Raw genomic sequence first — 25,158 nt, 5'->3', positions numbered from 1 at the left:
ACAGTGGAGTCCAGATGAGATTCTGGATGTGATGTCATCCCATCTCATCTTCCTCTGTTCCCACCATTTGGTTCTCGGCTGCTGGAAATGATGCCAGAAGTGGGTTAATCCAAGATGGTGACACGGGTTGTGGTCCACATGCGGCGCTGCTGGAGGAAAGTTTTGAATGGTATACCTTGCCGTACTTTGAGCAGGTCATGATACAGGTCAGGCAGTACTTCCTCAGGTGCTTGGTCTGGCCCCAGTAGATGCACCTCGTGTGCTCAGTGGCAGCAGTGGCAGTCAGGGTCCCTGAGTCCCAAGATGGTGGTGCCCATAGTCTCCACCTGGTGGTTACGTGTTTCTCAGAGTCGGCCTCCTCATTCTTATGGGGTGTGTCAAGCGACTGAGCAAACTGCACAACTTCTTGTAGAGTCTGATTGCCCTTCTCCAGGAGTTGCTCACGGATGTAGTTTGAGCAGAAGCCGGCCACTAACCCGTCGCAGATGAGCTCCTCTCAACAGACTGCCGCAGTCATATCTACACACCCATAGGCTCGTCCCAGCTCCCTCATGGCCCTCACAAAGTCATTAACGAACTCACCGGCGGCCTGGTGTTGGGTGACCAGCAGGTTACGTACATACATAGAGTGCATGGGAGCACAATATTGCTGTTGCAGCAGGGCCATCACGTCATCAAGCGTTTCCTAGTCCTGCATTATTTGATAAACTCAGTAGCCCACTGATGAAGACCAGATCATACTTGTCTTCCTCTGAGGAGATCTTGTTACACCTCATGTAGGCCTTTAAACAGTGCAGCCACATGTCAAACTTGATGGAGACCTCTGGATCCCTGGGGATGATCTCCAGCTTCTCCACTCGGATAGCCTAGTCCATCGCAAATAATCAGGATATTAAATTGTAGCACGATCAATAACCACTAGCAGTCTCGAAGTGAGTGATTAAATGCTTTAATATTCTCAAACATCAGGCACATCTTTACATGCTGCTGGCCTGAATCCAAGGCTGGTATGGAGGGAGGAAACTAGGGCTATCAGTCTTTATTGGGAATCTTACAGGGAGGAGTTACAGGGTCGGAGTCAGGCCAGCTTGTACAGTCTACCGTGTTCCACCACAACTAAAGGAAAGATATCAATGAAACTGAAAGAGTGCAATGAAGATTTGCTTGGATGTTGTCATGACTTGATGATTTGAGTTACAGGGAAAGTTTAAACAGGTTAGGACTTTGTACCCCAGAGCATTGATGAATGAGGGCAGATTTGAGAGAGGTATTCAAAAATTTTCAGATTTCAGATCTGAAAACTGAATAATTTTTATATTCTAATGCACTATCGATTACTTAAAAACTGAGGTTGAGGAACCAATAGGCTTTTATTCACTAAAGAACAAAGGCACATCCATACTGCTCAACTGTCCTGCACTGAGGAGGGGGAGGTGGAACAGTCACCTTTATTCAGGAACCTGTGGGAGGGGCCACAGGTATACCAACCTGATATACATACAACAGTGGTTTACCATATTTGCCCCTCGTTTTCAAAAAGAGTCTAGTAGGGTGAAGTGGTGCTTGAAAAGACACAAATTAAGTCTTTCAGGTAGTCTGGTCAGTTGTAGGGGTCGTCATAGTACCAGTTGTGATTTTGGTGCAGTGATGAGGTCCTGGACTGTCTGGGTGCCTATATGTGCTCATCGGTGCTGTTCTGGTGAATAAGTGATGATGAGTCTGGTGTATCCTCTGTTGAGGAAGAGGCAGGGTACCATGGATCAAGTGTGTGGTTAGGGGTGAGGGAGGTGTGGGGTGATCAGTGGAGGTCTCCATGGACCCTGGAGGAGCCAGATCCCTAACAGAGACAGTGTCCTCATGTCAGTCAGGTACACCACATAGCCATGTTTGGGGTTGGCATGAAGGAGTTGGACCCTTTTGACGAGTGGATTGGACTTGTAGGTCCACATATGCTTCCTGAGTAGGACCCCTCCCTGGGGATGTCAGCAGACCAGCAGCGTGGTTCCTGAAGCTGGAAAAGAAAAACATACGTGGCAATACATCGAAGGGACCAGATGGAGTGGAGCTCCTCCAGGAGGACCTCTTGCCAGCAGGAGACTGGAAGACCCTAAATCACAAGGCCAGGAGGACGGCCTTCCAGACCATGGTATTCTCCTTTTCCACAGGTATTAGCACAGCTCGTCACTTATAAAAGAGGACCCCGGTTGCTGTGGATATAGCTAAGGAAGCTGAATAAAGTGAAGGGACTGCGCAGGGTGTTGATGACTGAGGCAGCTGTCATGTCAGAGCAGGGGATGGCAAACGGGAAACAGGAGTATTCGTCAATGACGAATATTCGTTGAGGAAATAAATGTTGCGATCAATCAACGGCAGGGGTCCTTTACAGTCAACACTGAGGTGCTTAAAGAGGTGATGGCTTTTATCAACTGCGACCTCTCTGGCTGGTAGAAGTGTGGCTTGCACTCAGCACAGACCTGGAGTTCTTGCTCAAGGATCTGATCTCGTCAATGGAGTACGGTAGGTTGTGGCCTTTGATGAAGTGGAAGAACCTGGTAACACCGGGGTGGCAGAGATCATTATAAAGGGTTTGTAAGTGGTGAATCTGCATACTAGCACAAGTCCCACTGGACAGGGCATCCGGTGGCTCATTAAGTTTCCTCGTCCAGTACAAGATATCATGATTGTAGGTGGACAGTTCAATTCTCCACGTTAGTATCTATCTGTATTGAGTGGAAAGGGTTCGTTTTTGAGTGCAGCAGGCAAGAGCGAATCTGGACACAATACACGTGGTTTATTGAAACAGTACACAGTAAAATGGGCTTTGAGTCAGTCCCAGAGCAAACACAGTTAATTGGCCTCAATGCCTGCACACAGATTAAGCTAATCAAGTTCAAATGCAAGCAGCTTCACACACACACACACACACACACACACACACACACACACACACACACACACACACACACACACACACACACACACACACACACACACACACACACACACACACACACACACACACACACACACACACACACTGCGGTTACTGGCTCACACACCCAACCTTGGAATCCCAAATGGGGGAAGGGGCTAAGTGACAAAGGAGTGTGCATGAACCCTCACCCAGTTCAGGAGTAATGACCCATGGGCAGGGTGTTCTGACTTCTGACAAGATGCCCTAACTGGCTACCTAAGGGGAAGATACAGAGCCTCTAACCCCAAGTAAATGGAGGACTGTGCTACAATGCTATTATCAGCTGTGGGATGTGGGATCTGGGACGGTATACTTGTCCCAGACAACCTCACCTGCAGAAAATGCTTTCAACTCTGGCTACTTACAGACCAAGTTTTGTAAAAGAAACTGATGTTGGATGAACTGTGGATTATTCAGGAGGCTGAGGCAGTAAAAGAGAAGAGTTACTGGGAGGTAGTCACCCCAAATTGACAGAACACAGATAGCTGGGTGACTATCCAGGGAGGGATAAGGAAGACACAGGTAGTGCAGAGTACCCCTGTGGACATTCCCACTGACAATAGGTGTACTGATTTGAATACTGTTGGTGGAGATGATCTTCCAAGGATGTTAGAGTGGTCAAGTCTATAGCACAGAGGCTGACACCTCAGCTCAGATGGAAGGGCTGAGAAAAGGAAAGCCTTAATAATAGGGGACTCATTGGTTAGGAAGGCAGACAGGAAGTTTGTTTGAATGTATTGAGACTCCAGATTGGTTTGTTGCCTCCCAGGTGCCAGGGTCAGGAATGTCTTGGATCGACTCCACAGCATTCTGGAAGAGGAGGGAGAGCATCTGGATGTCATGGACTAATGACATAGATTGGAGTAAAGATGAGGTCCTCAAGAGAGAATTTAAAGAGTTAGGAAGTTAAAAGGTAGGAACTCAAGGGTGGTAATCTCGGGATTGCTGCCTGTCCAAATAGGAAGTTATGGCTGATGAATGCGTGGCTGAAGAGTTGGTGCAGGGGGCATGACTTCAGATTCCTAGATCATTGGGATCATTTCTGGGGAAGATCAGACCTCTATAAAAGGGATAAGCTGCACCTGAATTGGAAGGGGACCAATATCCTGGCAGAAGGGTTTGCTAGAGCTGTTGGGGAGGGTTTAAACTAATTTGGCAGGGGGACAAGAATCAAATTGAGAGTGAGGAGATTAGGGTAGTAAGGAGACAGGGAGCTATGATGGAGAAAGAGGAAAATAGGAAAGACTCAGTCAATGATGACAAAAAGGAAGGGCAGATGAGCAGGCAGGAGGAAGTGCTGTTCAACAGGAGTACAGTAAAAAAGATATCACTAGTGGGTCTAAGGGGCACTGTACTTTAATGCATTAGAAAGAAAATAGATGACCTGGTTGCACAGATCCAGGTTAGAACATATGACATTGTGGTCATTACTGAAACATGGCTTAATGAGGCATGCAATTGGGAGCTCAATATCCAAGGATACACAGTGTATAGGAAAGATAGGAGGTAGGCAGAGGTGGAGGTGTGGCTCTGATGGTAAGTAATGACATTAAATCAATAGAAAGAAGGGACATTGGGCCAGCAGTGGTAGAATCATTATGAGTTGAGTTAAGAAATGACAAGGGTAAAAACACTCTATTGGCAGTTATATACAGGCCCCCAAACAGCAGCCAGGAAGTGGACTATGAGTTACAGTTGGAAATAGAAAGGGCACGTCTCAAGGATAATGTCAAAATAATTATGAGGGATTTTAACATGACGGGATTGGGAAGTGCAGGAAATTACTGGATCCCAGGAGAGAGAGTTTGTAGAAAGCTTAAGGGATGGCTTTTTTGAACCCCTTGTTGATAAGCCCACCAGTGGATCTGCAGTTCTGGATTGGATGATGTGCAATGAACCTGAGGTCATTAGAGAATTAAAAGTATTAGAGCCTCTAGGAAGTAGCAATCATAACATGGTTGAATTTAGTTTCAAATTTGATAAGGAAAAGATGTTATCAGGTATATCAGTTTTTCAGTGGATTAAAGGAAATTATGGTGACATGAGAAAGGAACTGGCTCAAGTTGACTGGAAAAGCAAACTTGTTGGAGGGACGGCAGAGCCGAATTGGAAGCTATTTTTACAAGTAATAAAAAATATTCAGGGTGGATATATTCCAAGGAAAAGGAAATTTGTCAATGGAAAATTGCACCAATGTGGCTAACAAAAGAGGTGAAGACTAAGATAAAAACTAAAGAGTTAGGAAGTTAAAAGGTAGGACCTCAAGGGTGGTAATCTCGGGATTGCTGCCTGTCCAAATTTAGTGGGAAAACAGAGGACTGGGAATCCTTTAGAAACTTGCAGAAAGACACAAAGAAAGTAATTAGGAAAAAAAAGATGAAGTATGAAAGGAGATTGGCAAACAATATTAAAAAGATACGATGAGTTTTTTAAAAATATAAAGAGTAAAAGAGAGACACACTGGGGAAATTATAATGGGTAATAAAGAGATAGCAGAGGAATTTGATCAATATTTTGTGTCAGTATTCACTGTGGAAGACATTAGCAATATACCTGACAGACAGAGGTTTCAGGGAGTAGAATTAGATGCAGTTAGAATTGCTAGTGAAGTAGTGGTAGGCAAGCTTAAAGATCGATAAATCTCCCGGACAGGATGAAGTGCACCCAGAGTTCTAAAAGAGATAATTTTGGAGATTGTGGACCCATTGGTGATGACTTTCCAGAAGTCAATAGACTCTGGCATGATTCCAGAGGATTGGAAGGTTGAAAATGTGGTTCTACTATTTAAGAAAGGTGGGAGACAGAAAAAAGGAAACTATAGGCCTATTAATCTGACGATGGTGGTTGGAAAGGTATTAGAGGCGATCTTCAAGGTCGTGATTATGAAATACCTAGAGATGCATGACAGGGTAGATCCAAGACAGATGGTTTTTTGAAGGGTAAATCCTGCCTGACTGACCTATTAGAATTTTTTTAAGAAATCTCAGGTAGGATGGATAAAGGAGAGGCTGTGAATGTTGTATATTTGGATTTTCAGAAGGCTTTCGATAAGGTGCCGAATGTGAGGCTGCTTAATGAGATGAGAGCCCATAGAATTACAGGGATGATATTAGATTGGATAGAAAATTGGCTGATAGGCAGGAAACAAAGGGTTAAAATAAAGGGATCCGGTTCAGGTTGACTTCCTGTAACAAGTGGTCAGTCTTGGACCGCTACTGTTTACAATTTATATTAATGATTTGTGGCCAAATTTGCAGATAATACCAATATCCCTTTCACACTTGTCTTATAGCAACGCTGGCATAACAGGGGTAGGCTGTCAATCCCTGATGTGAGATGACGTCATCAGACGCCAGCATTGAGCTGATTTTGTTTTCACACTTGCCATTTTAAAGGCCAATTGGTGTTTGATTCCTGGGATCACTTGCAAGTGTGAAAGGGGCTCAAGATAGGTGTCAGAGCAGGCAGTGTTGAAGAAACCAAAAAGATGCAGAAGGATATAGACAGCTTAGGGGACTGGGGAAAAAATGGCAGATGAGATAACAATGTTGAGAAATGTAACATTCTACATTTTGGTAGTTGACATAAACAGGCTGAGTACTATTTGGAGTGGGAGAAAGTGGTGGAGGTGTTCACTGAGCTCTCCTGCTGTGGTCAACTCATTAGTGGAGCGAAGGGGTGGTGGCGCATCCAAAGATGGCGGCACCTGGGGTAACCAAGAGGTGGCCACATTATTTGTCAAGTTGGCCTCCATATTCTGGAGGGCCACCTCCAGTGTACCTGGCAGCTCAACTGCTCTCCGCAGATTGAGCTCCGCTTCTTCCAAAAGTCTCTGGCGGATGTAGTTTGATGGCGTAGGCATCCCTGATTAGGTCCTCAGTGTACTCATCAGCAGTTATGACCTTGCATTCACAGGCACTGCCAAAGATACAGGGCCCAAAGATACTCGGTATTTGACTCACTGGGTCGCTGTTTGTGGATCACTAGAAGGTGCCTAGTGTGGACAACGCTGATATTCCGCAGGTTCTAGCTTTAAGAATGTCCATGGTCTCTTGGTATGACATGACATCACTGATCATGGAATACACCAGGGTGTCGATTAGGGAGTGCAATACTTGCAATTTATTGGTCTCTGACTGCACGAGGACTGAAGATGCCTGCAGGAATCTATCAAAACATCATAGCCAGAATTCAAAGTTGGTAGATGGCTCTGGTGATTGAGGGTCGATTTCTGACTTTTCTGGCTTCAGGTTCTGCTCCATTGCAAAAATTTTTGGTGAATAAAATTGATGCACCATCAATTACTCAAAGACAAGTTGAGAAACCAATAGGCTTTTATTCACTAAAGAACAAAGGCACATGCATACTGCTCAACTGCGCTGCACTGAGGAGGGGTCTTTTTTATACAGGAGCCAATGGGAGGGGCTGTAGGTACAGCTGGCCAATGGGTGTGCTTAAAAAGACAAATTCATACGAGAGTGATTAACCACATATACCTCTATTAAATTTCACCTCATTCATCTACGCAGATAGAGGTATACAAAATTAGTATGGGTGTAGACAGATTAAATGAAAGTAGGCTTTTTTCCACTGAGGTTTGGTAAGATGTAAACCAGAGGACATGGGTTAAGGGTGAAAGGGGAGAAGTTTAGGGGAACATCAGGGGGAACTTCTTTACACAAAGTGTGGTGGGAGTATGGAATGAATTGCCAACTGAAGTGGTGAATGCGGGCTCAGTTTTAACATTTAAGAAGAATTTGGACAGGTACACGGATGGGAGACTTTGGATAGGATCCAGGTCATCGGGACTAGGCAGATTATTGTTTGGTACAGGCTAGAAGAGCCAAAGGGTCTGTTTTCTTTGCTGTAATATTCTGTAGTTCTCTGGTTCTATATAATTTAGACATACAGCACTGGAACAGGCCATTTTGGCCCATGAGTATGTGCCACCCAATTAACCTTTACCCCTGGTATGTTTTGAACAGTAGGAGGAAACCGGAGCACCCAGGGAAAACCCATATAGACATGACAAGAACATACAAACTGCTTACAGTCAGCATGGGATTCAAATCCCGGTCACTGGCACTTTTAAGGCATTGCACTAACCACTATGCCAACCTTGCTGCCTATATCATGTATCGTATTAGTTTTAGAACTTAACACATAATTGTTTCATTTTCTCAGTCTTAGCAAATGTTTGATGGGATTCTGGATTGACTTGCTCTTTGGATCATAACTAATTTTTCTCTATCTGGGGGGGGGGGTCTAGGTGGACAAATGAGGACAGGTTTAAGACAGAGCAATCTACACCTTCATGTGACAAATATTAAATCTATGGCTGTCTGATTGAAGAAATCAAACCTCCACTCATTCTTCATGATTGTATCATCTGAATTTTAATCTTCTCTCTTCCTGTCAATCTGTAGAATTATTCCTTCCCACTCTTGGTGGGTCATTTAGCCCAATGTCTGCTCAAGGAAATGCCATCCAGTTTTGATGTTTTGACCATGGTGTTTTGATGGTTTAAAATATATTTCACCCCTGCATAATTGAGACATTAACATTTCCAAAGGCATTTGTGATGAATTCAGACTTCATGAAGTTAAAAAAATCTCACTGTTAGCCAAATCACAAGGTTCCAAATAAGTCACAGAGTCATGGAAAAAAAAGGCTTTGGTAATACCACCCCAACTCTCAAGGACCCATTTGCACTAATCCTTCATTAATTCTATTTCATTTATCCCACATTCCAATCAACTATTTTCCCTCTTCTTCCAATATAACAATTCACCAACACACTTGGTGTTGTGTACAGTTGCCATTTAACTGCCAAACCTACATGTTTTGGGGATGTGTCCAGAATCTGGGGCTCAGAGGAAGCCTACAAAGTCACAGGGAGAATAAACAAATCCAAACAGACTGTACTGGAAGTTAACATTGAATGCCTAGCAATGGAGCTATGATGCTGTATTTGCTGAGTCACTGCACTGCCCTAAATTTATTGTGTGGTCTGATTTTATTCAGTAAAACTGATAAATCTGCTATTAGTTGGAATTCATATTGGTTTAGCACCAGGTTCTATTTCCTGTGCTCTCTTTAAATTCAGTGTAGGCTCTGACCCATAAAGCTGAGTATTATTTAAATGGAGACAAGCTAGGGAGTGGGGAGGAGCAAATGGATCTGGGAGTACTTCTTCACCGGTCACTGAAGACTAGCATGCAGGTTCAGAAAGCTGTGAAGAAGGCTAATAGCATGTTGGCGTTCATAAAGAGGGGATTGGAGTATAGGAACAGAGACGCCCTTCTGCAGTTGTACAGGGCCCTGGTGAGACCCCACCTGGAGTATTGCATCCAGTTCTGGTCTCCAATTTTGAGGAAGGACATACTAGCTATAGAGGGTGTGCAGCGCAGATTTACAAGGTTAGTTCCAGGGATGGCGGGGTTGACATATGCTGAAAGGATAGAAAAACTGGACTTGTATCCGATGGAGTTGAGAAGGATGAGGGGGGACATGATTGAGGTATACAAAATTATCAGGGGGATAGACAGGGTGAAGTCGGATTACTTGTTCCCAATGATGGGGGAGACGAGGACTAGAGGGCATAGTTTAAGAATACAGAGTAGGCCCTTTAGGACGGAGATGAGAAAACATTTTTTTACCCAAAGAAGTGTGAATCTGTGGAATGCTCTGCCACAGAGGGTGGTAGAGGCAGATTCGCTGATTATGTTCAAAAGAGAGTTAGATAAGACTCTAGTGGGCAAAGGAGTTAAGGGTTATGGGGATAAGGCTGGAAAGGGGTACTGATGGTAGTGATCAGCCATGATCTGCAAAATGGCGGTGCTGGCTCGACAGGCCGAAGGGCCTACTCCAGCTCCTATTGTCTATTGTCTATTGTCTATTGTCTATTGACCTGTACAGAATGGATGGGTTGCACTTGAATCCCAGGGGGGCCAGGATCCTGGCAGGGATCCTGGCAGGGACATTTGCTAAGGCTACTCAGGAGACTTTAAATTGGAATGGTGGGGGGAGGGAACCAAACGAAGGAGAACAGCAAGGAGAAGGTCAGATTGCAAACAGAAAAAGCTTGTAGACAAAGTTTGGGGGGGATAGGCAGGTGATACAGAAGGATGATGTATGAAGTATGAAGATGGAGGGGAGATGATAGAAAAAGAACATAACAGAGTTGTTTGTAAAGATAGGGGCAAACAGCGAATAAGTAGTGGGAAATCTCTGAAATTCACATACTTTAATGTAGGAAGGTGGATGAACTAAGGGTGTGGATAGACACTTGGCAGTATGACATGGTGGCGATTAGTGAAACATGGTTGCAGGAGGGATGTGATTGGCAGCTAAATAATCCTGGATTTTGTTGCAATAGAATTGGAGAGGCAAGATGAGGTGGCATAGCATTGCTTGTCAGAGAAAATATTGCTGCAGGGCTTAAACAGGATAGATTAGAAGGCTCATCTAGGGAGGCTGTATGGGTGGAATTTAGGAATGGGAAATAAGTCACACTTATAAGGGTGTATTATAGACCACCTAATGGGGAGCTAGAATGAGAGGAACAAATTTGTAGGGAGATAACAGATATTTGTAATAAGCACAGGGTTGTGATAGTGAGAGATTTTAATTTTCCAAAAATAGATTGGGAAACCCATTCTGTGAAAGGGCTGGATGGATTGGAATTTGTAAAATGTGTGCAGGATAGTTTTAAACAGCAGTACGTAGAGCTACCGACTAGAAAAGGGGCATTGTTGGATCTACTGTTGGGGAATGAGATAGGTCAAGTGACAAAGGTATATGTTGGGGAGCACTTTTGGTCCAGTGATTATAGTACTATTAGCTTCAATGCAATTATGGAAAGGGATAGGTCAGGACCTAATATTGAGGTTTTCGAGTAGGGAAAAGCTAGATTTGAGGAGATGAGAAAGGATTTACGAGGAATGGATTGGGATGATTTGTTTTATGGGAAGGATGTAATAGAGAAATAGAGGTCTTTTAAAAGTGAGATTTTGAGGGTCCAAAATCTTTATGTTCCTGTCAGGATAAAAGGCAGAGTCAAAAGTTTGAGAGATCAATGGTTTTCAAAGGATATTGGAAATGTGGTTTGAAAAAAGAGGGACACCTACAATAAATGCAAGAAACATGGAATAAAGGAGATGCGTGGAGAATACACTGAATGTAAAAAGAATCTTAAGAAAGAAATTAGAAAAGCTAAAAGATATGAGGTGGCTATAGCAAACAGGGTGAAAATACACCTAAAGGGTTTCTACAAATATATTAATAGCAAAAGGAAAGTGAGGGATAAAGTTGGTCCCTTAGAGAATCAGAACAGACAACTGTGTGTGGGCCAAAGGAGATGGGGGAGATTTTGAACAAGTTATTTTCTTAGAAACTGTAGTGATTAAGAAAGAGGAAGTACTGAAGCTTTTGAAGCATATTAAGATGGATAAGTCTCCAGGTCCCAATGGGATTTTCCTCAGGACCTTGGGAGGTCAGTGAGGAAATAGCAATAGCACTGACAGTGATTTTTCAAATGTCATTAGAGATGGGTATAGTGCCAGAGGATTGGCGTATTGTTAATGTGGTTCCTTTGTTTAAAAAGGGTTTGAGGAGCAAGCTTATATGCCTGTAAGTTTGATGTCCATTTTAGGTATGTTAATTGAAAGTGTTCTTAGAGATAATATATATAAGTATCTGGAGAGACAGGGTCTGATCAGGAACATACAACAAAGGTTTGTGCGTGGAAGATCATGTTTGACCAATTTTGTTCAATTTTTTGACTAGGAATGTTGATGAGGGGAAAGCAGTGGATGTTGTCTATATGGACTTCAGTAAGGCCTTTGATAGGTTCTGCATGGAAGGTTAGTTAGGAAGGTTCAGGTGCTGGTTATTAACTTTGAGATCGTCAAATAGATTCAACAGTGGCTGGAAGGGAAGATTCCAGAGAGTTGTAGTAGATAACTGTTTGTCAGGCTGGAGGCCAGTAACAAGTGGTGTGCCTCAGGGATCTGTATTGGGTCCCTTGTTGTTTGTTATTTACATTAATTGTCTAGATGATGGGGTGGTAAATTAGATTAGTAAATATGTGGCTGATACTAAAATAGGTGGAATTGTGGATAATAAAGAAGGTTTTCAAAAATTGAAAAAGGATTTGGACTATTTAGAAGAGTGGGCTGAAAGATGGCAGATGGAGTTTAATGCTGAGAAGTGTGAAGTGCTTCATTTTGGTGGGAATAATCAAAACAGGACATACATGGTAAATGGGAGGGCATTGAGGAATGCAGTGGAGCAGAAAGATCTAGGAATAACAGTTCATTGTTCCTTGAAGGTAGAATCTCATGTGGATAGGGTGGTGAAGAAGGCTTTTGGTATGCTGGGCTTTATAAATCAAAGCATAGAATACAGGAGTTGGGAAGTTGACTGTTCAAGGGATTGATGAGGTCAAATTTTGAGTACTGTGTGCAGTTCTGGTCACCAAATTATAGGAAGGATATCAACAAGGTAGCGAGATTGCAGAGAATGTTTATGAAAATGTTACCTGGGTTTCAGAATCTACATGACAAAGAAAGATTGAGCAGATTAGGTCTTTATTCCTTGGAGCGCGGAAGGTTAGGGGGGGATTTGATAGAGGTATTTAAGATTATGAGGGGGATAGATAGAGTTGATGTAGATAGGCTTTTTCCCTTGAGGGTAGGAGAGATTGAAACAAGAGGTCATGTGTTAAGAGTTAAGGGGCAAAAGTTTAGAAGTAACATGAGGGGGAACTTCTTCACTCAGAGAGTGGTGGCTGTATGGAATGAGCTTTTGGGAGAAGTAGTGGCGTCAGGATCCATTTTGTCATTTAAGTTAAAATTGGACAGGTATATGGATGGGAGGGGAATGGAGGGTTATGGGAAAGGTTGGTGGGGCTAGAGGAGAGTACTTGGTTCAGTGCGGACTAGAAGGGCCAAGCTGTAATTGATATATGGTTATATGCTTACTGGTGCTACATTCCCAAGCTGTTTTAAATCTTGCCAGGATTCTCTTTTCCCACACCCCCTTTAAAATCACCTGGTTCATTGGAACATTTATTATACTGTTGTGTAACATCTTAAAACAGTCAATTAATAATGTGTTAGTCTATTAATAGGGGCAATATTTAATAATAGAAAAATCTACCAGGTGTTGAATAGAATTCTTCAGCACCAAAATAGGCTCGTCAACCTTGAAGCCTGAAACATCAATAAAACCCCTGGTGTCCTGAATTCAATCAACTGGAAAAAAAAAGAGGAAAATAAATAAAACATTAAAATAAATAAAAATAAAATAACTGGTAAAAAAAATACATGAGGTTAAAATTGTAAAAGTAAATGTTCTCTGAAGTTGCATATAAACCTTTGTTGAAGGTGGGAGCCAGTGGAGTGCCTTGGTCGTGCTTTGCTCGTAGCAGCTGTTTGAATAAATTTGTGTGAAATAGCCATGGTATTGTTCAGAATGAAGAGCTGGTTGATTGCACTTGCTTTTGGGGTCGCTCTCTTAAAGTGTCTTCTTATCCCTGCTTAGTAAGAGTCGCCCCAGTCAGAGGCTTTATCTGGAAATTTGAGGGAGAGGAGGGGTATATCTGTAATGTTATTGCTCATTTTTTGGGGGGGGGGCTCTGTGGAGGGGGAGGGGCCCTGTGGAGGGGGAGGGGCCTGCTGATGCAGCGATGGTTAAATGTTTTCAAAGAATGTGATTTAAAGTAAAATGCTTTAAGGTTTATATATTCATGCAAGTTAAGTTTGTTCAGTGCAAGTATAGTATTTTTGTCTTTTAAGTTATTTATTCTTCATGCAGGGGAATAAGTTAGGCATTGTAAGAGTGAGTCTCAAGAAACCAGAAAATACAATTATTCGTCATTTACCAATCCCCATATGTGCTGGATATCAGGGGTTTTACAGTATATCTTTACTTCCTATGGAGGCTGTGAGACCTGCTGAGTTCCTCCAGCATTTGTGCTTTTACTACAATCACAACGTCTGCAGACTTTCACGTTTCACCCCTTCGCCTCAATGTCCATGGCCAACAAAGGTGGTGTGCATTGAGCGCACAGCACTCATAATTTTTTCTATTCATGCGTTATTCTAAATGCCTTTTGATCCTCATAAATATCCTTGCTTCTACCAAATCTTCTGACAGCTCTGAAGAAAATGCCCCTCAGGTTCCTTTTAAATCTTTCCTTTCTCACTTTAAATATGTGCCCTCTCAGGCTTTGATTTTTTATCTTATCGCTGTCCCTCATGACATCATGTCCCTCTCAGGCTCTTTTGTTCTAAGGAGAAAAGTCCCAATCTACCCTGCTTCTCCTTTTAATTTGCAATAATATGCTTTTGAATATTTTCTACACCCTTTGCAGTTGACTGGTATTTTTCATATAACTGGGTGATCAAAACTGCGTACAATACTAAAAGTGCTGTCTCACCAGTGTCTTGTACATTTGTTACATGACATCCCTGGTGCTATAATCAGTATCTTGACTGATGAAGTGTGGCAAATGCTTTTTCACCACCCTGCCTACTTGTATTGCCTCTGTAATGAACCTATAATTACCTGTATCTCAAGTCCCTTGTTCTACAATACTCCCTAAGGCTGTAAAAGTCCTGCCCTGGTTTAGTCTATCAAAGTGTAATACATGTGCTTTTGTACTATATGTGCCAAGTGAAATTTCATCTGTCATTATTTGACCCACTTTCCAACTTCATTTTTTTCCTGTTGTAATTTAAGACAACCTTTTTCTCTGACCACTATACCATCAAACGTGGGGTCATTCATGAACTTGTCAACCATGCTAACTACATTGTAAATCGAATTTCTAATATTGATTACAAACAATACCTCTGTTCCCTATAGAACACCACTGGTCACAGACTTACAGTCTGAGTAACCATCAAACTAATTTTGTATCCAGTTGGCCAGCTCACCTTGATGGCCTCAAAGTGCTGGTTCCAGGAGAGGTCTTCTGATGTATGGAGTCTCAGGAACTTGAAGGTCCTAACTCGCTTCACTTCTGTCCTATTAATGTAGACAAGTGTTTGGTCCATTGGCTCCCCTTCCTAAAATCCACAATAAGCTCATTAGTCTGAGTGACACTGGGAGCAAGATTGTTGTTTGGGCACCACCCAACCATATTCTCAGGGCCATTGCTACCATTAGACCAACTAGGCAGCTGTCTAGGGTGCAGAACTCAGAGGGGTGCTGTTGAAGAGAGGAAATTATGCCCCACAGTTCAGGTAGGCTGATGGGAGGATTCAGAATCAGTGTTGGGAGCTATGGTGTGCACCCTGTAGGCTGAGTACTGAGGGGATGGTTTGGAGTTGGATGTCGGGCATTGGGAGCTCTGGTGTAGGCTGAGGGGAGGGTTCAGGGTTGAGCGTCAGGAGTTCCAGACACCCGACTCTAAAGGCCAAAGCCCCCCTTCTTCAGTCAGCCCAGAGCTCCCAACACCGGACTCTGAACCCTCCCCTTGACCTACATACCGAGTCCCAACACCGAACTCTCCCCTGTCCCTTTGGCCTACTGCACATGCACACCAGAGTCTGACATGCATGTGTGGTAGGCCAAGGGGAGGGTTCGGAGTCAGCATCAGGGTCTCCAGTGTGCACCTGTAGGCCAACTGCCAAGGGGAGCCTAAATGTGTATTTGGCTGTTTGAATAAGTGAGTTATTTACATTTATTGTTCCAATAATTCTAACATTGGTTTGAGCAATTTATTAACACGTCATCAAGAAAAGTCGGTCGGTCCATGTTTAGCCCCTTTTTAAGAGGATCATAATTCATGAGAAGAGGAACCAAGCAGATACGAGGCCAAGATGGCCCAGGGTAACTTGTTAAGGATAGCTCAGTACAGGTACAAGCTGGTTTCTAATAGCAGAATAATTATCAATATTCATAGATGAGAAATAACAATGTATAAATTCTTAAAAGAAATCAACTCAGCAATTACTCCATGCTATTTTTTGTCATTATATTATTATATTAATGATTTTGTTTATCCTAGTTGTCAAAGTTTCATAAAACATGGGAACTTCAAAAGGCCGACTAACAGAAAAGCATTGTTGAATTTCCATGTGCAAAGCCATGCTAAAATTAAAAATTGTGGCGATGTACATAATTGTAGGGACCTTCTTTTCCCTTCCAGTCCAGACCAGAAGAGCAAATGCGTGCTTATGTCAACGTGACATAAGTTCCGGAATGTGAGGTGCGGGCTGCAGCGCAAACTTCAAAGTCTTTAACGAGCTCACAACCTGTTGTATTTTCGATGCACTCACGCACTTGTGACCCTGACGAATTTCCACATTCTGATGATGTGCCAAACTGAACCCCACAGCTGTAGGCACCATTGCATTAAAGCTGCCAACCTTCTGGACCAACAGGCCCAGCACTTGGTTTGGCCTAGCAGAGACCCAATTCCAGGTCAAACCAATAACCTCCAATTCAACAAAATACTTCTAGTCAGCTTGCTCAACCAGGACACTGCTTCACAGGTCGACGACCTCATCCAGGGGCTGCAAGAGAAAGGTAAATACATGGTTCTTAAAAGCTTTCTTATTAGTACGTACAGACTTCCACGATGTGAGAGGGCTGCCAGGCTCCTTCACTTGGATGACCTTGGGGATAGGACTCCGTCTGCCCTCATGGATGTGATGTTCACCCTGGCAGAAGGCCACAAGCCCTGCCTCATGTTCGAACAGGCGTTCCTCAAACAAATGCCCGAAGACATTAGGCTCCTAATGGCCAATGCAGATTTCAGAGACCCAAATAGGATGGTGGCAAGAGCAGATGTTCTCTACTGCTCCAAGTACGTGGCCATAGACACAGTCAACCGCATTACAAGGCCATCACCCACGTTATCAACCAAGCCCAATCCAAAACGTGAGCAGCAACCCTCCCCACCAAAGACCTGAAAGGCCTGAGCTGAAATGGTGCTTCTACCATCAGCAGTGGGGCACAGGAGCATACAGGTGCCACCAGCTGTGCTCTTATCCAGGAAAACGATATGGCCAGCCACTGTTAATGGCCACAGCAGCAGGCCAACCAAACAGCCTACTCCACATTTGGGACAGGATCTCAGACCACAGGTTCCTTGTGGACATGGGGGCAGAGATAAGCGTCTTTCCCCCAACATCGCTTGAGACACACACGAAACTTCATGGCCCCATCCTGCACACAGCCGACAACACTGCCATTAAAATTTTTGGCAAAAAAAATCATTCCTGTGTATTTCAACGAGACAACTTTGAATTGGTCATTCACACTAGCTTCCTTGGACAAGCTGCTGCTAGATGCTGATCTCCTGTGTGCACACTCTCTATTGGTGGACCTCAAGGGAAGGCGACTGATCCATGCAGAGACTTTCCAGATGGTACCCCTCAGCACATCCAATGAGCTGGCCACCCAACTTACCTCGGTGGAGACTCCACACAGTCAATACAGCCACCTATCCATCCATCCTGCGGCTTCAGTTCACTGCCTTGCTGAAGTACAGCATCCAGCATCACATTGTGACTACAGGCCTGCCAGTACACTCTTGAACCCATTGTCTGGCCATTCAAACTGAACCTCACCAAGGAAGAGTTTACATGCATGGAAGAACTCGGTATCGTCCACTGTTCCAACAGCCCAAGGTGCCCAAGTTCAATGGCAGCTGGAGACCCTGTGGGGATGACCAACCAGACAGCCAATTTCCCCATATCCAGGATTTCACAGCAAACTTCCATGATATACAGCTTTTCTCTAAGGTCGGTCTGATCCGGGGATACCATCAGATACCTGTTCACCCAGATGATGCCCAGAAGACTGCCATCATCACCCCTTTCGGCCTTTTTGAGTTTCTTTGCATACCCCTTCGGCTTGAAGAATGCAGCCCAGACATTTCAACGCTTCATGGTCGTGATCAGCAGAAACTTGCCTTACCTTTTCATCTACCTGGACAATATCCTGGTAGCAAGCAAGTCTCCTGAGGAGCACATTTCACATCTTCGCCAGCTTTTTAACCAACTTGCTGAGTTCAGCCTCACCATTAACCCAGCGAAGTGCCAGTTTGGCCTCGAAGAGATCGACTTTTTGGGCCACAAAATTACCAAAGATGGTGCCACTCCTCTGCCCGACAAGGTGGAGGCTATACGGCAGTTCACAAAACCGATGACTCTGAAGGGACTGCAAGAATTCATGGGCATGGTGAATTTTTACAACAGGTTCATCCCCGCAGCCACCAACATCATGCGCCCACTCTTCACTTTAATGTCAGGCTCCATGTGGTAACTTATATGGACAGACGAGGCACAGGCTGTCTTCAAAATGACCAACAAAGCCCTTGCTAACACAATGATGCTGGTCCACCCATGCTTGGACGTACAGTCAACATGTCCAACACAGTGGTAGGCGGTGTCCTGGAATAGTTTGTGGACAACACATGGAGGCCTCTCGCTTTCTTCAACCACCATCTGTGACTGCCTGAACTGAAGTACAGCGCGTTCGACAGAGAGCTGCAAGCCCTCTACCTTGCCATCCTTCATTTTCGCTATTTCTTGGAGGGGCAGCCATTCACGGTCTACACAGACCACAAGCTGCTGACATTTGCTTTCTCCAAGTCCTCCAACCCATGGTCCACCCGCCAGCAGTGGCACTTATCCTATGTCTCCAAATTCACTACAACCATCAGTCACCTCTCGGGCAAACAGAACTTTGTCACTGATGTACTCTCCAGGCCAATGGTACACGCCTTATCGCAAGGCATTGTGCATCATGACCTGGCTTGAGCCCAGCAGGACAATTCCAAAACGCAAAGCTTAAGGATGACGCATGGGTCTGCAGCACCAGGACCTCCCACTGGACACCAATGGCGCAACTATCTTCTACGACATCTCCACAGGCCAATTCCAATTACTAGTCCCCACCCAATGGGGGAGAACAGTTTTTGATGCGATACATGGCTTGTCCCACCCTCTATCCGAATGACAGTGCGGATGATATCCTCCCATTTCATCTGGGATGGGCTACCCAAGCAGGTTAGAGTGGGCAAAAACCTGCATGAGCTTATAGACTGTGAAGGTTCGGTGACACCCCAAGCCCCATGTCCAGCCGTTTGATGCTCCAATTCACAGGTACCAGCACATCCACCTTGACATAGTTGGCCCCTTGCCAATCTCCCGAGGGTAGTACTACCTGCTCACAAGGGTGGACAGGTTCACTCAATGGCCAGAGGCCATCCCCATCCCAGACGCCACCACTGACACTTGTGTCAGGGTTTTCCACTCCGCCTGGGTCTCCCGTTTTGGTGTCCAAGTGCACATAATGACTGATCAGGTAGCCCAATTCACCTCCGCCCTTTGGAACAAGCTGTCCAAACTCCTGGGCACCCAGCTACACCACACTCTCGGCCTACCACCCTCAGTCCAATGGGCTAGTCGAACATTTCCATCGGCACCTGAAATCAGCACTGATGGCTCGGCTTGAGAGGCCAAACTGGGTAAATGAACTACCTTGGGTCCTCCTTGGGATATGCACAGTACCTAAGGATGACCCCAAAGCCTCATCAGCTGAGCTAGTTTATGGCAAAACCCTTGCAGTCCAGGCCAGTTCCTCCCTTCAGTACCAGAACATGCTGCCGACACTGCCATTATACTGAAAAGACTGAGACAAATTGGGCTCGCTCGCACCACACCCACCTTTCAACTATCCCATGGACTTAACCTCCTGCACCTATGTGTTCATTTGAAGGCGTGGGCACAGGACACCCATCCAGTGCCCTCTGAAGGACCCTACAAGGTGATCCAAAGGAATGCATCCACCTTTACACTTGACATCGGGGGCAAGGAGGAACTGTTCACCCTGGACCCCATGAAATATAGGCCCATCTGAGGACTTGTCAGAACGATAAAGGTCCCTCCACTGGTATGTGGGGGCTAGCCACTAAGGCAGCAAATTTCGCCCTTGATGCATCATGAGACCACAGGTGCCGGTTCTGGTGAATGGGGGGTGGGGGGTTCTGTGGCGACACACCTAGTTGTAGTAGTGAACCAGCCCCGCTTATCATGCACGGTCAGCGAGGCAGCTGCAGCAAAGATGGCTTTGCGGGACCTTCTCTTCCGCTCCAGACCGGAAGAGCATGTGCACTCTTATGTCAGCATGATATAAGTTCCAGAACGTGAGGAGTGGGTCGGGGACAGCCTTAAAGGCTGCAGCATGAACTTCAAAGTAAATCAGTTGTGCTAAACGAGCTCACAGCCTGTTGTCTCAGGCTCAAGCACAATATGCCACAACAGTTAAATTTTGCTCAAGGTTCTCTATCAGTTCTTGTTCTCCCAGTTGTTGTTGTATAATATAGAGATACAATCCTTCGAGCAGTTCTTAAAGAGACATGTAATCAGCTTTATTATTGCTGTAGTTGATGCTGTCTCACAGTGGTGCAATTAATAGAGCTACTACCTCACAACTCGAGTGATCTGGCTTCTGCCCTGAACTCTGGCCCTGTCTGTGTGCAGTTTGCACATTCTCTCTGTGATCATGTGAGCTTCCTTTGGATGCTTCAATTCCCTCTTGAATCTCAAAGATGTGGGCAAGTGGATAATTGGTCATTGCTGTAGAGTGGAAGTGAGTGGTAGAATCTGGGGAGGTGGGGGTGGGGGGGGGGGAATTATAAAAATGTGGGAAAATAAAAAAAAAGGAATAGCATAGATTTGTAAAAATGGTTATGGGGAAGTCAGAGCAAACTTGATGGGCCAAAAAGGCATTTTCATACTGCAACATTTTTGTGGAAAAAAATGGACACTAGAAGGTGTATAGACTTAAAGGTGTGTGAAGTAAAAGGTTTTAATATTGTGTTGCCCTTGGCTGAGGTATGTATTCTACTGAGCGTCCTTTAGTTCATAATTTTTTGTGTGCCAAAATATTTTCTTTTGTATTTGAGAAAGATAATCAAAGATTGATGTGTTACTTATTCTTGACATTTAAAATAAATTTAGCAGTTTTGAGTTTTGAGCTTATCATTTTTTTTTCTACAAAACATATTTTTGAAACTCAAAGTTGGCAATTTTGTTTTTTGGTAGGGTGCAAATAGTTGGCAACAAAATAGTCTGACCCCAGCTCTGCTTATTCTCAATTTCCTTCCAATTTTCTGACTCATTTTCAATTATTTGGCCAACACCCAGGGTGTAGTCAGTGAATTGATCAATTGCATAGGAGCCAAACTTGGCTCTGCATTCATGAGTGTACAGGGAATATATTGGCCAATAATACTTGCATCAACTGTGATGAAGTGTTTTGAAAGCCTGGTGTTGAAGCAGATCACTTCGTGTCTGAGCAGTGACATCTATTGTAGCAACTGGTCAATGGTGGATGCCATCTCTCACTGGCATCAGGACAGTAAAAATTCATTCATCAGGATGCTCTTTATTGACTATGATTCAGCATTTAACACCATCATCCCTTCAAAACTGATCAGCAAACTCCAAGGCATGGGACTCAACACCCAATGTGTAATTGGATCAAAGATTTCCTCACCTCCAGACAATAATCAGTGAGGATTGGTAAGAAATTTGCCTTCACAATCTCAATCATTACTGGAACACCACAGTGCTGTGTTCTTAGCCCACTGCTCTTCTCACTTTACACCTACAACTGTGTGGCTTGGTACGACAATAACACCTACAATTTGCTGACGATACAATGGTGGTGGGTTGTACAAAGGAATGAGATGAGTCAGCACACAGGATGGAGATTGAAAACTGAATGGTGCACCAACAACATCCTTGCACTCAATGTCACCAAAGGAGCTGATAGTTGACTTCAGGAAAAGAAAGCCACAGGTATACAAATCAGTACTGGGGGATCAGAGGTGGAGAGGGTGAGCAAATTTAAGTTCTTGGGAGTCATTATCTCGGAGGATCTTTCCTGGACCAAACACACGAAAGGCATCATGAAAAAGGCACGTCAGTGCCTCTACTTCCTTACGAGTTTGGAGAGGTTTGGTATGAAATGGGAAACCCTGGCAAATTTCTACATATGTGTGGAGGAAATTGTGCTGACCAGCTGCATCATGGTTTGGCATGGGAACAATAATCCCTCCAAAAGGAAGTGAACACATCCCAGGACATCACAGGCAAAACCCTCCCCACTATCGAGAACATCTACAGGGAACGCTACCGTTGGAGAGCAGCAGCAAACATCAAAGCCCAGCACCGCCCAGTACGTGCTCTGTTCTTGCTGCTGTCATTAAGATAGAGGGAAGGGGCCACAAGACTCGCACCACCAGGTACAGGAACAGCTGCTACCCCTCCACCATCAGGCTCCTCAACATCAAAACTCAATTTGGGACTCATTTAAAGACTCTTATTTGTTTATGCCCTTTATTTACTTTTTAAATTTCTCTCAGTATTGTAAAGTCAGTTTGTTTACATTCGTTATCTGATTACAGTTCTTTATTTGTTTTTAGGTATACGCTGTGTACCGTTTTTTTGCACTACCAATAAGTGGTAAATGCGCCTCGCCTGCAGAAAAAAAGAATCTCAGGGTTGTATGTGATGTCATGATTGTAGTCTGACAATAAATCTGAAATCTGAATAGAGCAGTGGACTAAGCACACAACCACAGAGTGATCCTATGTTAATGGTCAGTGAGGAAGAGGCGCTGTTGCTGATCTGGGCTAATTGGGGTCTGCCAATAAGGAAGTGATTGCCCCAGATCCCTTAGTTTGGTCATAACCTTTTTTTGGCATGATGCTATTGAACGCCAATCTTAAGTCAATGAACAACAGCTGATGTAGGAGTACTTTTGGTCCAAGCGATCTAATCTAGAGTGGAGAAATAGAAAGATGACATCTGCTGTTGATCTGTTGCGATGATGGGAAAATTGAAATGGGTTCAGGTCATTCTGAAGACAGGAGTTAATTTTGTCCATAACCAAACTCTCAAAGCGCTTGATCACGGGAGATGACGGTGCCACTGGCTGATTAATATCGAGGCCAGTCACCTTGTTCTCCTTAGGCACCAATTTAATGGTTGCCTTCTTGAAGGAGGTTGGGACCTCTGACCATTGAAGTGAATGGTTGACAATGCCTGCAAAAACTCCAGCAAGCAGCTTTAAGAACCAGCCAAGTACATATTCTGGGCTGGAGGATTCACCCTCTTGAAGAAATACGATCTCTCTTCAAGATATCGCTATTGATGAGGGAAAACAGGGATTAAAAATTGGGAAATCTCTGAAATTCATATATTTTAATGCCAGGAGTATTGTAAAAAAAGTGGATGAGCTGAAGGTGTGGATTGATACTTGGAAGTATGATGTGGTAGCGATTAGTGAAACATGGTTGCAGGAGGGGTGTGATTGGCAACTGAATATCCCTGGGTTTCGTTGTTTTAGGTGTGATAGAGTTGGAGGGGCAAGAGGAGGTGGGGTTGCATTGCTTGTCATGGAAAATATTACAGCGGTGCCTAGGAAGGATAGATTAGAGGGCACATCCACGGAGGCTATTTGGGTGGAACTGAGGAGTAGGAAAGGAGATGTTACACTTGTAGGGGTGTATTATAGACCACCCGGAGGGGACCAAAACCTAGAGGAGCAAATCTGTAGGGAGATAGTAGATATTTGTGATAAGCACAGGGTTGTAATTATGGGAGATTTTAATTTTCCACAAATAGATTGGGAAACACATTCTGTGAAAGGACTGGATGGGTTAGAGTTTGTGAAATGTGTGCAAGATAGTTTTTTACAACAATATGTAGAGGTGCCGACTTGAGAAGGAGCAGTGTTAGATCTACTGTTGGCAAATGGGATGGGTCAAGTGACGGAGGTTAGTGTTGGCGAGCACTTCGGGTCCAGTGATCATAATGCCATCAGTTTCAATGTCATTATGGAAAGAGAGAAGTCAGGGCCAAGGGTTGAGGTTTTTGATTGGGGAAAAGCTAGATTTGAGGAGATGCGAAAGGACTTCCAGGGTGTGCATTGGGACAATTTGTTTTATGGGCAGGATGTAGTAGAAGTCTTTTAAAGATCAGATTTTGAGAGTGCAAAAGCTTTATGTTCCTGTTAGGTTAAAAGGAGGGGCAAAAGGTTTGAGAGAGCCGTGGTTTTCAAGGAATATTGGAAACTTGGTTCGAAGAAAAAAGGAGGCGTACATTAGATATAAGAAGCATGGAATTAAGGAGATGTTTGAAAGATACATTGAATGTAAGAGGAATCTTACGAGAGGAATTAAGAAAGCTAAAAGAAGGTACGAGGAAACTATGGCAAGCAGGGTGAAAACTAATCCAAAAGAGTTCTACAAATATGTTAATGGTAAAAGGAAAGCTAGAGACAAAATTGGTCCCTTAGAAAATCAGAGCAGAAAACTGTGTGTGGAGCCTAGAGAAATGGGGGAGATATTGAACAGTTTCTTTTCTTCGGTATTCACTAAGGAGAAGGATATTGGGAGATGTGAGATTAAAAAAAGCAAATTGGGTAAATATGGGGAATATAGAGATTACAAAAGGTGTAGTTTTAGGGCTTTTGAAGAATATAAAGGTGGATAAGTCTCCGGGACCAGACGGGATCTTCCCCAGGACATTGAGAGAAGTGAAGGAGGAAATAGCAGAGGCTCTGGCAGTAATTTTCCAAATGTCATTAGATATGGGGATAGTGCCGGAGGATTGGCGTATTGCGCATGTGGTTCCGTTATTTAAAAAGGGTTCAAGGAGGAAGCCTGGCAACTATCGGCCCGTAAGTTTGACGTCTGTGGTAGGTAAATGAATGGAGAAAATTCTTAGAGATAGTACTTATAAACATCTGGATAGACAGGGTCTGATCAGGAGCACTCAACATGGATTTGTGGGAGGAAGGTCATGTTTGACCAATCCGATTGAATTTTTTGAAGAGGTGACTAGGAATGTGGATGAGGGTAGCGCAGTGGATGTTGTCTATATGGACTTCAGTAAGGCCTTCGATAAGGTACCACATGGAAGGTTAGTTAGGAAGGTGCAGTCTTTAGGTATAAATTTTGAGATTGTCAAATGGATTGAACATTGGCTGAAAGGGAGAGGCCAGAGAGTGGTAGTGGATAATTGTCTGTCAGGTTGGAGGCCGGTGACCAGTGGTGTGCCTCAAGGATCTGTATTGGGCCCATTGTTGTTCGTTATATACATTAATGATCTAGATGATGGGGTGGTGAATTGGATTAGTAAATGTGCAGA

Source organism: Narcine bancroftii, chromosome 4 (assembly GCF_036971445.1).
Source record: "Narcine bancroftii isolate sNarBan1 chromosome 4, sNarBan1.hap1, whole genome shotgun sequence".
Lineage (NCBI taxonomy): Eukaryota > Metazoa > Chordata > Chondrichthyes > Torpediniformes > Narcinidae > Narcine > Narcine bancroftii.
This window is presented reverse-complemented; position numbering follows the sequence as displayed.